General features: G+C 45.5%; 2 long non-coding RNA genes across 2 annotated transcripts in view; both read right to left on the reverse strand.

Annotated features, from left to right (window-relative positions):
* The window catches only part of LOC125940151 (uncharacterized), a 44651-nt gene extending 33174 nt beyond the window's left edge, over nucleotides 1-11477 (reverse strand). The window contains exon 1 of the long non-coding RNA XR_007463387.1: nucleotides 11395-11477. This is a non-coding gene — a long non-coding RNA (uncharacterized LOC125940151). The remainder of the gene's footprint in view (nucleotides 1-11394) is intronic.
* On the reverse strand, nucleotides 656-11307 carry LOC119465063 (uncharacterized). The gene is made up of 3 exons (XR_005194713.2): nucleotides 11224-11307; nucleotides 7580-7752; nucleotides 656-733 (listed from the first exon to the last, which is right to left on the reverse strand). It is a non-coding gene; the product is annotated as an uncharacterized LOC119465063 (long non-coding RNA).
* Nucleotides 11478-15103: the final 3626 nt, after the last annotated feature.

Below are 15103 nucleotides of genomic sequence, written 5' to 3' on the forward strand. Positions count from 1 at the left end.
GAGAACAAGTTAAGGACCGCACAAAGCGCAATGGAACGAAAAATCTTAGGAGTAACGTTAAGAGACAGGAAGAGAGCGGTGTGGATCAGAGAACAAACGGGGGTAGACGATATTCTAGTTGACATTAAGCGGAAGAAATGGAGCTGGGCAGGCCATGTAATGCGTAGGCTGGATAACCGGTGGACCATTAGGGTTACAGAATGGATACCAAGAGAAGGGAAGCGCAGTCGAGGACGGCAGAAAGTCAGGTGGGATGATGAGGTCAGGAAATTCGCAGGCGCAAGTTGGAATACGCTAGCGCAAGACAGGGGTAATTGGAGATCGCAGGGAGAGGCCTTCGTCCTGCAGTGGACATAAATATAGGCTGATGATGATGATGATGATATTGAGAGAGAGAGAGAGAGCAAAAGACCTGATAGGTCGCTTTAGGCATTAAGATGAGTCCACTTGTCTTTATGCGATAATTCAAGGGTAATCAGTAGCCACATAACAACTTAGTGTCCCTTCATGAAGTTTTTCGACATAGGTTTTCTCTTCTGAGACGACCGTGTAGAAGAAATGAAAAGGAATGAGAAAAATGGACTAGATGAAGTTTGGTGTAAGTGACGTCATAGCAAGAATTGACGTTGATATAGATGGTTTCTTGTACGTACCCATCAAGTCGTATTCAAGTGCATTCGGAGTTTTGTAACCGTATTGGGTAACAGCCTTCACTCCCATTGAAACTGTGAACCTGGAATGCAGCGGTTTTATAATGTAGAGATATGACGCAAAAATACTCTAAAAGAGTTGACTGTTGGGCTAGTTGGTGTTTAGACATAGGAACCATTGTTAAAAGCGCAACACCACACAACACAAGATAAGACCAGACGAGCACAGGCGCAAACTGACAACTGATTTCTTGAAGGCCGATCTCCAGCTATATATACCAACAGGCTGCGCACCTGTGCTCGTCTGGTCTTATCTTGTGTTGCGTGGTGTTGCGCTTTTAACAATGGCTCCTATGACACAAAAATACTTCAAAACATTTTTCATAGGCTTTCACCAGTGTCTGACAGAAATAATATACTAAATTAATGCTGCACGTTTAGAATTCGTAAAGACTGATGAACAGTAATGTTTTTATTTACTATCACAATTATTGTCATGTTCTTAGTGCTACTTTGAGGCTTTAGGAGCATGGTATGACTCAGTGGCCACAATCAATGAAATGTTTTATTCGCAAGGTGCATGCATTTTACACCCGGCTGTGACGTCATACAGTCGCTCATACTTGCACAGTAGCCATGCGCCTTCACGTAATTACACTTACTTATTTCTAACATATAAAACTTTTATTTGCGAAGTTCTCGTGCTTTCAATGTTTCAGAGTTTATTTGTCAATACAGCACATACATATAAAATTCTGACCTGCCTAAGAATGTTGTGCTTGTTGGCTGGTCAGGCAGCAGGTGGAGATTCTTTTCAAAAGAATAACTTCATATACATGCACTTCATGTCTCAATATACACGACATTGCCAATAAGTCTGACAGCACAAACTAACACGTACACAACAAGGAAAGCTATACACAAGGCAATAAATTTATGCACCAATCTTTTAAACGAGTCATCTTTCTCTTGTTACTTGCAAGACGTAGATCATCAGCAATTCCATTAAACATAGCTGGTACGTAGTAATTGCGCATATTGTTATCGTAATCACTATATACTCGTGGTTTAAAAAAACGTTCTGTTTTCCTCAATGTAACATCTTTTAAAGGAGTTTTATATTCATTTGAATAATAATACCACGTCAACACACTAAACCAGCTCACGAATCTGTAGGATGCCTAACTCATCGCATTTCTCTTTCATGTCAACCGGTGTAATTTGGTACCGTAAGATATACTGTTCACGATATTTTCGAGTATGACATTTAATGATTGCTTCTTATATTCTGAGAAGTTACCATGTAATGTAATACCGTATTTTAAAACAGGTTTCACTAATGCTGTGTAGATTACTCGTCTAAGGTGAAGCGGAGATTTCCCCCGAAGGTGATACATCATGGCTGCAATGGATCTAATCTTTCTAGAGAGGTAAACGATGTGCCCGTTCCAAGTGAGGTGTTGGCCGAAGTGGATACCCAGATATTGAACTGTTGGCTCTATTCGCATGGCTTCGCAATCACATGGGTAACGGGATGATACGGTGGTTGGGAGTAAAGAAACTATTTTATTGGGTTTTATAAAACATGCCAGTTTTGTTTTGTGAAGGTTTGAAAAAATAAAATTTTGCGAGAACCAGTCAGTTATTTCAGTTATATCTGCCTGAAACGTTTCAACGCCTGCACAATATTCAGTGACTTCAAGTGCGAGCGCTGTATCGTCAGCGTATTGAAATATTTTTGACTTAATCTGCAATAAATCCAAATCAGACACATAAACCTTAAAAAGCAGTGGGCCAAGTGTACTTCCTTGAGGTACATCAAAAGTAACATTCTTCAAATCTCCGTACCTATTATCAAGCATAACACAGTGTAACCTGTTTGTAAAATAACTGACAGAGAACGCTTTGAAATGACCATGGAAACCAAGTGAGCTTAATTTTTTGAGTGGTAACGCATGGTCTGTCGTGTCAAATGCCTTCGTTAAATCCAGGAATAAGGCTAACAGAACGTGGTTATTTTCTATTGCATTGTAAACATAATCAGAAAATTCTTCAAGAAGTGTTGTCGTATTTTTATTCTTTGTAAAGCCAAATTGCGCAGCATTGTTCAAAGAGTATTTTTCACAGAATGATTGCATGACGTATGCAACATGCCTTTCCATAATATGTGCTATCGATGACAGTATTGCAATGGGCCTATAATTCATTGAGTCGCATTCCATGCCGTGTTGGTACACAGGCCTGACAACAGATATTTTAAGTTGGTCAGGTATATCACCGGTTTCAAGTATACCGTTCACTATGTTCAGAAAAACATCATTTAAAACGCCAAAGTTCCTGTGCGAATCTCTGAGACGAATGCCATCATATCCTGGTGGCTTGAACTGTTTCATTCTGCAAATAATGGTCTCAAATGGTCTGCTAGCTTGTGGATGCATGCACTGCGGCATAGTGGTCGCTTTTCCCCTGGCGGTGATGCGATGTTAGTGGTGCAGGCGCCACTGATGGTGTCGGGCAGTCTATGCTAACCGGTGGGATGGGCTGTTGAGGTCGTTGAACTTGGGGCGTTGGATCCGCATCTCACAGTTCAGCCGGATATTGTATTTTGGCTGCATTTGCTGTAGCTGACGAAGTGGTCATTGCTGCAATTTCGCTGCGCGGCGTTTAGACGATTTTCGGGTCTCAACAGAAGTCCATGACTTGTCGGCTCCGCATAACCTGGCCGCGTATGGCCGCCTTGTGTGTTGATCGCAAGCCGAGGAGTAGATCGCGCACTTTGACAACATATCACAGCACTCACTACCTGGTGCAGAACACCTTCACCACGCACTTTTCTTTAAACAAACACACGATTGCCAACATAAAACAAGTGACCGCTCCAGCTGCACATATCTCGCGGCTGTTTCAGTTTGAAATGCTTGGTGTGCATGTCACTGGGAAATTATGGTTACCAACCAATGCACGTTATGTGCGTGATTGGCTCTTGAGAAAAAGCTCAGATGGCGTCTTTCCTGTCATGCTACTGTGTTGCGGTATGTCACTAGGAAGCTGTGAAGACATTCCTAAAGTGAATAACGAGAAAGTGAATTCCTGAAGCGATGATACTCTTTCTAGCATGTGCTTTATCGCAGCATGTACAGTCTGCACGATTCGTTTGACTGTGCCGTTAGAATAAGCATGACAACGGGGAAGGCAAATGCGTTTCACTGCGTTGGTGGTAATGAAATCTGCGAACTCGGATGTAGTAAATTGCAACTATCGCTTGCCGATGTATCGAGGAAGCTGTAAACTGGAAAAATTATTTTGAAGCTTTTCAGTTGTCTTAAGAGTCGAAGTGCAGAACATTGGCCATAGCTCAATGCACTTACAGAATGCGTCAACAAGTACAAAAAACACGTTTACACTTTTTTTTGAGTAAAACATACACACAGACGTGACGAACATGGCAGCGTCTGCGAAAACGCTGAAGGGTAATTTTTTCTGTTAAGAAACAACTATGTCCTGTGCTATCCTCTGTCCTGTGCTAACTATCTGACCAATCCAACAATGTCTCTCTAATCTAACTTGAGACGCTCCAGCCAGTACCGCTCAAGCAATGCTGGCGATTTCCTTCCGTTATCTGTGACAACTAATACTTGCAGCAGCATGCTCTGATCTTTGCACACGACCCATACTTGCCGTTGCCCTTTAAGCAGCATTTCTTCGCACAAGCATGTGCGAAGCGTCACGTTGGCCGGCTGACATGCCACAGGAGCAAAATGTAAATCACACACGCGCTACTCTGGTATCACAGTCACAGCCACTCCAGTATCAGTTAGCACGTTCAGCGGTTTGCCGTACATCTGAACGTTGGCATAAAAAGAGGAATGTGTCACACTTGTTAAATGATACACTTCCTCTTCCGACTTGGAGTCCTGATAAGAAGATTCTAATCCATTTCTTCTCTTTGACTGCGCTGCTGTGGGTACTTTTTTCAGATGTCCAAGTTATGAACTGTTATGACAAAGTTTTTGTACCAACATTGACTTGAAGAATGCCCCCTGCCGCATCTTTCACATCACTCTTAAAAAAAAACTTGGCTAACCAACGAATTTGGCTTTTCCTCCATCTGTTCGACAGGCTCCTAACATGCAGACGCCTCCTTCTGTCTTTCTTTCATAAGCGCTGCATCCCGTGTCGCCATTTCCCGGTTTCAGGCAACCTTGCAGATATGCACGCGTAAAAGAAATACCCCACTCAGAGTTCTGGTCCACTCCGTCAATTTTCGCGGAGCAGCTTCTTCGACTGGTCCGCGAAATGGGTAATCGCAGGAGATCAAAATTAATCTGGTGTCCCCCACTATGGTGTCCCTCATAATCAGATCATGGTTTTGGAACGTAAAACCCCATAATTTTTTTAGCTTGCATTTGGAGAACGAGATTGATAGAGGGATGAAAAGAGAGCACGTGAAAAAATAGCACTTGACCTTATGAGAACAGCCCTCTTGCTTCCATTCTGAATCACCTGAACTATTTTTGATAAGGGCAGCTTATTAAGCCGTTACTTGCGTTATTACTTTATTGAATATCCTGAAAATTGATGGCCTGTGTCTAGGACAACCGAGGGCAGCAGAGAGTCTCTCGGTAGCTTCTCAGGCTTGCTGGATGGCCCAAAGTTGGTCCTGGAGATCTGTTAGTCTCCCAAAGTTGGGTAGACTCGTTAAGGTTGGTGGTGGCGCTGGATTCGCACTCTGTATGGGTAGGGAACCAGATGATTTCTTCGTAAAATTTCTCAGATGATACGAGTTCGGTTTTACTGTTTAGGATTCTTACAGCTTCAACTGATATCCGCCCTCTGGTGTAATTTCGTATAGCCGATTAGAGTCGCTAATAATGTATCTATATTTGGGAGAAGCGATAGCCAGAGCAATGGGAACCTCCTCCGCAACCTCAGACACAATGTTTTTCATTGAGCGCGTGCGTACGCTTTCTTGCTTTTTATTAATTGCTACTGCTCTAAACGCTTGGTGATTTGAATATCCGCGGCGTCCACGAATAGCGCTTCCTCGTCATTGCCATAGGCTTTGAGTAGAGTTTTAGCTCTGCTCGTTCTCCTGCCCTGATTGAATTCCGGGTGCATATTTTTGGGTAAATTGGGAATTTGAATCTTGCTCCTGATCTCTATGGCCAACGTAACCTTGGGTACTTGCTGGTTATGGTAATTAATTCATAATTTATTGTGTATACTTCTGTCAGTCCGGGTGCTGGCGAGTCTTTCCAACTGAGCTATCTGCTGAGCTTCAATCAATTTTTCTAAGGTGTTATGCATGCCCAGCTGCATTAATTTATCTGCACTGGTGCTGTCGCGCAAGTGTAGGGCCGGCCTAAAAGATTTCCTTATGAGCGTATTGATTTTGTCCTTTTCTGCCTTGTACCAAATAAGATGCGCAGCTACGTAAATGATGTGGCTTATAGCAAAAGAGTGAGTGAGCCTAACAATGCTAGCCTCCTTCATTCCCTGATACTCTTTCGTGACTCTCCTGATCATCCTAATGGCGTTAGTGAACTTGGTCACGAGCTTTCTAAGACTTTCACCGTTAGTTCCCTTCGACTCAATGTTGAGTCCCAGGAACCTAATTTGTTCAACGATGGGGATGGCCCAGCTATTCTTCGTACATCTCCCCGTACTCTTTCTCCTTGATGTACCCCTAGGACGGCCTGCCCTTGAGGGTGGGTCTGTAAAGGAAAAGCTCTGATTTCTCTGGGGACCATTGAAGCCCCGTGCCTGTAAGGTACTTCTCCACTTCACTTACAACTTCCTTTAATTTCTGTTCCACCTCTCCATCACTGCCTTGCGAGATCCAATGCCATCCGCGTCCAAGGAGTGATTGATTCCTTCGATGTCCTCAAGCTTTTCCGGCACTCCTATCATAATGAGGTTAAAGAGCATGGGCGATATTACGGAGCCCTGAGGCGCACCCGAACCGTCCATGTCCCTTACCTCAGACTTTAGTTCCCCCCTGGTGAGGGTAGCCTTCCCATTAGTTAGGAAGTCTCGGATGTAATTGTACGCCCTTTTCGTTGGCTTAGGTTGCTGACCCGACTGAGAATTACCGAATGTGCTGCTTCGTCGAATGCGTTCTTGAGGTCCAACCATAATATAGCTCTGGTGGACCTCGTTTTACTGTCTAGTACTTGCTGCTTGATTTGCAGCATAATGTCCTGAGTAGAGAGTCCAGCCCGAAAGCCCAACATAGTATTTGAATATATTTCGTTTGCTTCCAGGTAATTGTTCTTTCTGATAATAAATGCGTGCTCCATAAGCTTTCCTGCACAAGAGGTGAGAGATATGGGCCGTAGATTTGAGATATAAACTGGTTTGCCAGGTTTGAGAGTAAGTATGACCTGGGCTTCCTTCCACTGCTGTAGTATAGAGCCCTTGGCCCAGCATTCGCTTATGTATTTCGAGATATTATTTATTGCCTGATCATACAGGTTTCTTAGCATCTTGTTATTAATCCTGTCTGGCCCCGGGCATATTTCGTACCGAGTTTTTGCAGCACTGCTTTAATCTCTTCTGTAGTGAAGTCCTCATCCAAGGTCGCATTAGGCTTACCCTCATACCGCCCATGCTCAACGATTGGGTTGGGGGGAAGGTATGTAGCCCTTGCCTCAGCAATGAGTTCATCTTCTTTCCCTTTGTGGCCATGCAGAAGCTTTCGCAAATAAATGTTTTTCGGCTATCCTCGGATTGCATGGATATAGCACGTATTTGAGTATTCTTTCCAGGACTATTGACGCTACAGGGTGGGACGTGCGTGGCATCCGCCATTCACCGAGGCGTCAACGTTGTTGATGGCAGGGTGGGCTGAAAACGGTGCCACGTATCCCGTATATTTGCAGATTACGGGTCAGATTCGAAAGGAGGAATAGAAAGCTCTCCGTACTCACGTAAAGTTGTGAACGCCCACATACTGGAAGATAGACAGAGCTGTTCTCTCCTTCGGGTTCCGAGGAGTATGTCGAGCGGTGACACACTTGAAGTTACGTCCCCAAAAGTGTGGTTTATCGCGAAACGTTGATTGTAGCAGAAAGTACCTTGTACCTTCTTTTTGGTTTAGGAGCTGGAACAGGACACGTGAGCCATCACATAGAAGATAGACTACACTAATACAAATGACTACCGCCTGTAGTATACCCAACCCTCACAACTCACTTGCAATCCCTTTAGGCAGCGGACGAATCGTTCAAAGAATGGGCCGCAAAAACACAAAAAGAAAACAAAAAAAACATTTTCCAAAAATGTTAAATGCTTTGTAAAATGACGCGACTGTAATATTCCTTTCTTATTATTGTTGTTAATCTATTTTGGTAATCTCGCATTTATCCTATCAGTTCTTCCTGCAGATAGCTGTTTTGGGGGATATTTTTCATTTAGATTTCTTGCTATCCTTGCTCAATTGCCCATACCTATCCGGAATCTTTAGAAATGGCTAACAGAAGATCAGTAATTCATCGACAACCGCTCAATAAGATTCAATAATATTTGTTGGATTTGAAAGAAAATGTCAAAAAGTATACGCATTGATGGGGAACCGCCAAATATCAAAATACAAAAAAGAAAGAAAAAATCATTTGAAGATGCGTGCAAATCAGAGAAAATCATACAACAAACTGAGTGAGGGTGTCTAAGGGTGTTTTGACATGCCTGTAGGAAGTCCTAAGGGTCTGATTTACTACGGCCCGAAATCTAATCAGGTTGTTTCCAACGCTTCACGATATCATTGTCTTTTAAAATGCTTCGCCATATTGCAGCTGGGTGTTCTATGCTATGTCCGATGCGTGTTCATGTAAGTTTCAAGGGCGCTCCACCGTTGGCGCCGCCCAGCTGCGCGTTCTGACGGCATGGTCAGACGGCCGCTTCGGGGCTAGGATTCGGGCTGCGTTGCTGGCGCTTCTCTGGATGACATTTTAATATCGACCACTCCGGCACACACTGCCGTCGCAGCCCGAAAACGAATATAGAACTCCCCTATGCAGCTTAATCATAAAAAAAGTCGCAGTTTCGCCCGAAAGGATAAACATCTATTGTGATAGCAAATGACCAGAGATCCATACGAATGAAGCAGAGCTCCTTTATCGGCCGTATCAACTTGTAAACGTTCGCTTGCTAACAAAATTAACAACCATAGTGTCAGCGCGCACAGCAAACATGAACACATCACAGTCGATGACGACGGACACTTGCTGTCAAAACGCTGGCGCTAGGAAACGCGGCAGCTAACGCAAACTGAGCGCCATGAACACACAGCACGCACAAAGCTAGGAGCCGCTGACGCACCTAGACTGTGCCTCCAACTCAGATCGCTCTTCAGATACGGCTGCGCAACCGCGCGCAGCCGCCACATACACAGTTGCAGCCGGACTAAAACGCCGTCGCCCCTCCCTCCTCTCCCCCGATGCCTCGCAAGGTTGGGTGCCTCGCACGCAACGGAAAACAACGGGAAACGACGCGCTTCCTTCCCGCTTTCCTCCCTTTTGCGCTGGCGAGATTGAGCCGGGATCGCCAGCTCAGCCTCGCACGATTTCACTCGCACATACAGCATACAGCGCGCGGCGACGATTTTATCGCCTGTGGACTTTATACAGAACCTCACGGGGACGGCGACAACGACGGCGATGCCAACGGCAGAAATGCGCCTGGAGTGTCCATTTAATTGCTATCGCAAAAAATAATCCAGCGCTTTCAACGTACATGTCCAACATTCATATGGTCTCGAAGTTATAAACCGACAAGACGAGATAATCTTTTGAGGCCATTTATCGCAGTTGGTATCTGATTAGTGTATCTGCATGTGGCAAATAGTGTCTAACTGCTTCCTTTACTGCGTCAGTTCTCACCCTACAGATAACTGTGGGGGACGTCGTCCTCAAGTGCGTCATCGTCCGACAGATCAATCTTGACGTTACAATGAAGACGGCTATATCCTTGTTCACTTACGAAAACTGGTATGCTCATGAAATGTGTCATATCGTTCTACTCCGCTTCTCATACTTTGCTCTACAGCTAATATCGCCAGAAATTCAAACGCGATTCAAGTCGAATACGACGCATATGCGTTGTTACGTTTTCCCCATTTCGACTGCCTTTGTAGCAGAGACCTACCTAATTAGGGCTCCAAAACGTTCACTTGACGCTATACCATGCGCGCGAACAGGCTGCAGAACGATGACACTTAGCACTTTCATGTAATTACATAGAACATGCGTTCGGATCAGTTGCTTTCGTTTCGTACTGCAGTTAATGCGGATGGAGTTTAGTATAACGATCGTGCAAATGAAGTTAAGCCTATCCACTAGAGGTGCGTGAATATCAACGTTTTCTGATACGAATAGTAAGCAGCGAACATCGAATCGAATATAGAATAGCCAAACGCAGGCGCATATATTTACAGCAAGAATACTTATTTCGGTACAATTAGACACCACGCCTGCACTGACGCGTGCAAGAAAGACAGATAACTTCAAGGACAAATGATCAGTTTTAAACACAAGATCAACAATTGTCTTTAAAAACTGCATAACTAGCCTCTCAACATCTTTAAAGCCCGATTACAAGCAAGTTTTCCAAGAATCAATGGCTGTTGTACGACGAGCCTTAAGAAATTGTCAGCGCATCCTTCCTTTGGAGGTGATTGGAGAAGCTAATGCGATTAGCAATCTATGTTATGATGGGTGTAATTGGTGATATGTCTTAATTAAAAGAGCGGCGCATACCCAATGGCCAAGTTGGTTCGACTGTTGGTTTTGAACTCGGTTCCCTGAGCCCAGCAGCCTGGTGCTCTACCCATTAGACATGGACTGCCTAGAGACTCAAATTGGCTTGAAAAAGGTTACACGCGGACAGACCGACCTACAGACAAACATATCTCGGAACGGGCGAAGTTCCCAAAGAATACTAGTCGCATTATAAATCGCTATCTAACTGGCTGCCGAAAAGACATGGGAAGTTGCCGAAAAATAAAGAAAGAAAGGTGCTGAAGGAAATTAGTGCCGTAGACACATGTTAAAGGGCCTATTACGAAGAAAACCTCACTGGTTGTAGCGAAAAAGATAAAACTGCTAATTGACTAGACTGCCAAAAGCACCAAATGAGAGACTGCAAGCAAGAAAACACAGGTTGTCATGCAAGCTCCCGCCACGAATCCGAAATCAAGGCTTGCATTACCCACTTTGTCTTCGCATTTCTTCGGAAACTTTTGCCGTCGTTTGACATCTGATAATTTGCGATACTTTGTTTAGCTTTGTTTTACGGTTTGCCACCCCCCCGCCCCTCTTCACCCCCCCCCCCCCCCCCCCCTATATGGTGGCAAACTATAGTTTTTTTTTGTTTGCCTGGTTACCCTCTCTGTTTTTCTCTTTTCTTGCCTTTGTCAAAGCTGCACGAAAGTTTGTACAAATATCTTACCCAATTCCCCAAAGCACTAGAACTCGTAACGTGTAGTATGCCAAATCAGTTTTCTGGGTGTTAAATTTCAGGATACGTGTGGTCAAGCAATATAGTGCGTTTCTAAATCAATGTATCGTAACAATACCTTCCAAGCGTCCTGGTACTTGCCATAGGCCGCTTCATCCACCCAGTGAGGTATCGTCAGTGCCAGTACTTGAAGAAAAACAGAGGCTTCTAAGATGGCCAATGAAACCAAGAAGTTCATCGCAGTAGGCATCGTGAACACGCCGATAGAAGTAGGAGAACGAATGGAGACCTTAGCGTCCTCCCTATCTCCAAACCATTAAACCGCTAACAGATATAGCCCGTAAGCTGGCTCTTTCTTAAATATATCTTTTTGTTCTGGATTCTACGTCTCGAAGACAACCGCCAGGGCTGCGCCGGCAGTCTTTGATGATATGAGTCTGATGACGAGTACTCTTTGCTAAGCTGCTGCACTTTTCGTGACGAGAAAAGAAAAAGTGATTGACTGCATGTAACATTCGTAGCTCGGGTTAAGGTCATAATTTCCACACATCCTTTTCTTTTTACCAGTGCTCAAATGATTTCTTTGCGACGCTCAAATATTCTTTTATTTCTCGGTGCAAGCGAACAGTGGATACAACTTCCCTGAAGCGCTCTGGAATGGTTTTTGGAAAACTATTTGTAGCTACACGAAAGTACCTCAACTCTTTCTGAATTCTTATATGACATGAAGGGCGCAATAGAGGGTGCCGGACGTCCTTATTAATAATAAAAAAACTTGGAGGACGTATAAGCTTCGCCTTTAAGAGTGGAACGCGATAGTCTTGCGCTAGCTGATTCCAGCTTGATCTTGCAAATTAGTTCATGTCATCACCCCACCTAACTTTCAGCCGTCCTCGACTGTGCTTCCGTTCCTTTGGTATCCATTCTGCAACTCTAACGGTCCACCGGTTATCTGCCCTACACACTGCATGGCCTGCCCAGCATCATTTCTTTTTACAGCGCAGCTGTCTTTGGCTAGTATCCCGGGATTTCTTCGCTGAGTGACGTCGACAGAAAACAGGGGTATACCGATCCCGGCGGCAATGCAGGGCAGAGTAATGGCTCATTCCCCCGTATACGGCAGAGGCTACAAGCATCGCAAGCAAAAAAAGGGGTTGTGTGTGAGTTTCCACCTAACATAATTATTCTTTCGCGTATATTCAAATTACAATCCACCGCTATCATTTCTTTAGGTTGTGTGTAAGTCGTACGTTACGAATTTCGTGACGCATTTTACTTTGAGAAATTCAATAAGTTCACGAAGGCCTCTACGCCATGCGGAGGGCCTGCATGCGTGGTTTTTGTTCGGGATGATCTTTTCTGACAGACAATTGCGCCGACGCCGACACCGGATTTTCTGCGACAGGGGGCCCTTGGCGCTGCGGCTTTAAAATTACAACGAACCCATCTCACGATGCCTGCCATGCGTTTAGCATTGAATCAATATAGCTGCCCAACTTATTGCCACCGTCGAAAGGGGTTATCTATGAGATGTATACTGTAGCGGGACGAAGGGACTTCTCGGGTTTTTGAAGGAAACGGGCTTGGACAAGCGGCTGTGACAGTGATGTCACGTGCCACGCAAGAGTGACGGACTGTGACTGACGATGTGTGTGCTGTGATTCGTGCTATCTCTCTCTCACCTCCCCATCTTTTATTCACGCCCATCCCGCTCCCATGTGTAGGGTAGCAAACCGGTTGTGCCAAACTGGTTAACCTCCCTGCCTTTCCTCCGCCACTCTTTCATTCCTTCCTTCTTTCACGCTTCCCTAAGAACACTCAGCGCCATCTATTGGCGCCGCCGCGAAGCGTGGCTTCCAAAATGCATGGCGCTCTGATGCGTGCGAACGCCGGGAAACTCGTCATAAGGCAACCGAACTCTTCGCTCGTACTTTGATGATGATGACAATGACGATAATTTATTGGCATCCCCTTTGAAACGGGGTGGTGACAAATTGTCACCTCGCCTGCTTAAGTTGGTCACGCATGCTGTAGATGCTTTTCATTGCAGCATTTTAGATGCGAAGCAGCTTATGGTCGGGGCTATGTCACTCCCTAGCTCCTTCCGTCCCTCCACCCATCCATCCGCCGCGCGGTCACGTCCCTACTGCGCATGCGCATCCTCCTCCCCCTCTCCTCTCCTTGTCTCATCTCCTCTCCTCTCGGCATTCCTCCTCTCCGGATTGCGCAACGAATGGCAACACCTGCGGCTCCGTGCGCGATAATGCAAAGCAGCTTATAGGTTAGAGGCGCGACGGTAGGCGCCCCAGAGGCACCGGCAACAGTCACCAACGCCGCGCGCGTTCGGTGCGAACGCAGGCATAACGCCGACGGCGTCGACAACAGTTCTGCGCGTTGCTGGTGCTGCTGCATGTCCAAGTTTATACAGCTGATAAAACTACCTTGAGTCGACCCCACGGCTGCTTCGCATACTACTCAGGGTTCCCCTACGGGAAGATGCTGTAAATTTTTTTGTATACTTCTCCTTAATCTTTTTTTTCTTCCAAAAAGCTTGTCTACGTTGTACCGCTACTTATGCCTGTAACGGATCCGGTCGTCTCAACCTCTTTCCTGATCACTGTTGCGAGGTCCGAGGGTCCGTGCGGCCACGAAGGGTTCATGTCTGGTGACGTGCCATGTACGTCTCCTCTCCAGAGAAGGAGAGGTCCAGAGAGATAAGAAAAGGGCTTTATATACAGCTCTACATGGCATTTTACCCGAAATGCTCCATGATTCTTGGAGCCGTCTACATGCTAACGTCTTTGCATGTCCTAGCGTTTACATCTCCGAGCCTCCACACAAATCTTAAGCCCATCTTTGTATTAGTTCATTTCCCCCTTTCACTCGTCGAGGGATTTCACTGTGGTTCTTCTCGACCATTCACAGTCGTCGACCGTTCGCAAAGTCCCGCCCACCATACAGCTGTACAAGTTTATCTACGTTGTACCGCTACTTATGCCTGTAACGGATCCTTTGCGGCGGACAGGGGTGCAGACCACTTTTTAAGTCAAAGGATGAAAAATACTTAGCTCACCGTATCCGGTCGAGAGAGTCATCAATGCGCGTTAGTAGGTAAACGTCTTTTTTTGTGACGTTGCTTAGCTTTCGATAATCAACTCAGAAGCGAAGCGTGCCATCCTTTTTCTTGAGGAGTACGACCGAGGAGTACGACCACAGCCTGCTTGAAGGCTGAATAACGCCGCCGTCAATCGTTTCCTTTACTTGTGTTTTAATTGCCTCGCGTTATTTCTGCGAGACACGATACGGCTGCTGCTGAATGGGACGTGCTTCATGGTAGATGATTATCCTGCATGGCGTGATGGGCGTCTGACTAACTTGAGACGAACAAGCAAATCACGCCTTGAATTCCAATAATACGCGTAGTTTCTGCAGTGCGTTCTTTTTCTCCTCCAGTAGGTCGTTATTGATGTCAATGCCTGCGAGCGAGGCTTCATGGATGTCGGTTTCTTCAGAGACAAAACACTCAGTGATGTCCTCCAGGCTTCAGCGTAGGCCGTGGCAGTGCCGCGAAAAAGGTGTCGATGCTCATTTGTAAAATCTATAAGCAATAGTGCAGCCTGGCCATCACGAAGGGCGACGATGTTTCGTGCCGCACAATTCCTTGGGTCAGCAAAAGGGAAATGTTACCTTCTGCTAGAACCTTCATCGTTGCGCGTCCCTTCAGATATCACCTGAACCATAACCCTGGAATGGGGGTGGTATCGTGAGGCTGTCGTCAGAAACGCGAAGTCCGGCTCTATGGCGACAGGCATCATCTTGTGTCGTAGCTTTCCTCGTAGAGAAAGTGAGGCAACGCTTCCTGAGGTGCATAATGGCACCATGTTCCCGGAGAAAATTCATTGCAAATATTAAATCACGGGAACACTCACGCAGAAATGTACAGCTAGCGAGAAACGTGTAGTTTCGGATTCGCATCCTAGCAGTGCTCACGCCAAGCG

This window comes from Dermacentor silvarum, chromosome 9, assembly GCF_013339745.2.
Source record: "Dermacentor silvarum isolate Dsil-2018 chromosome 9, BIME_Dsil_1.4, whole genome shotgun sequence".
In the NCBI taxonomy this organism is placed as follows: domain Eukaryota; kingdom Metazoa; phylum Arthropoda; class Arachnida; order Ixodida; family Ixodidae; genus Dermacentor; species Dermacentor silvarum.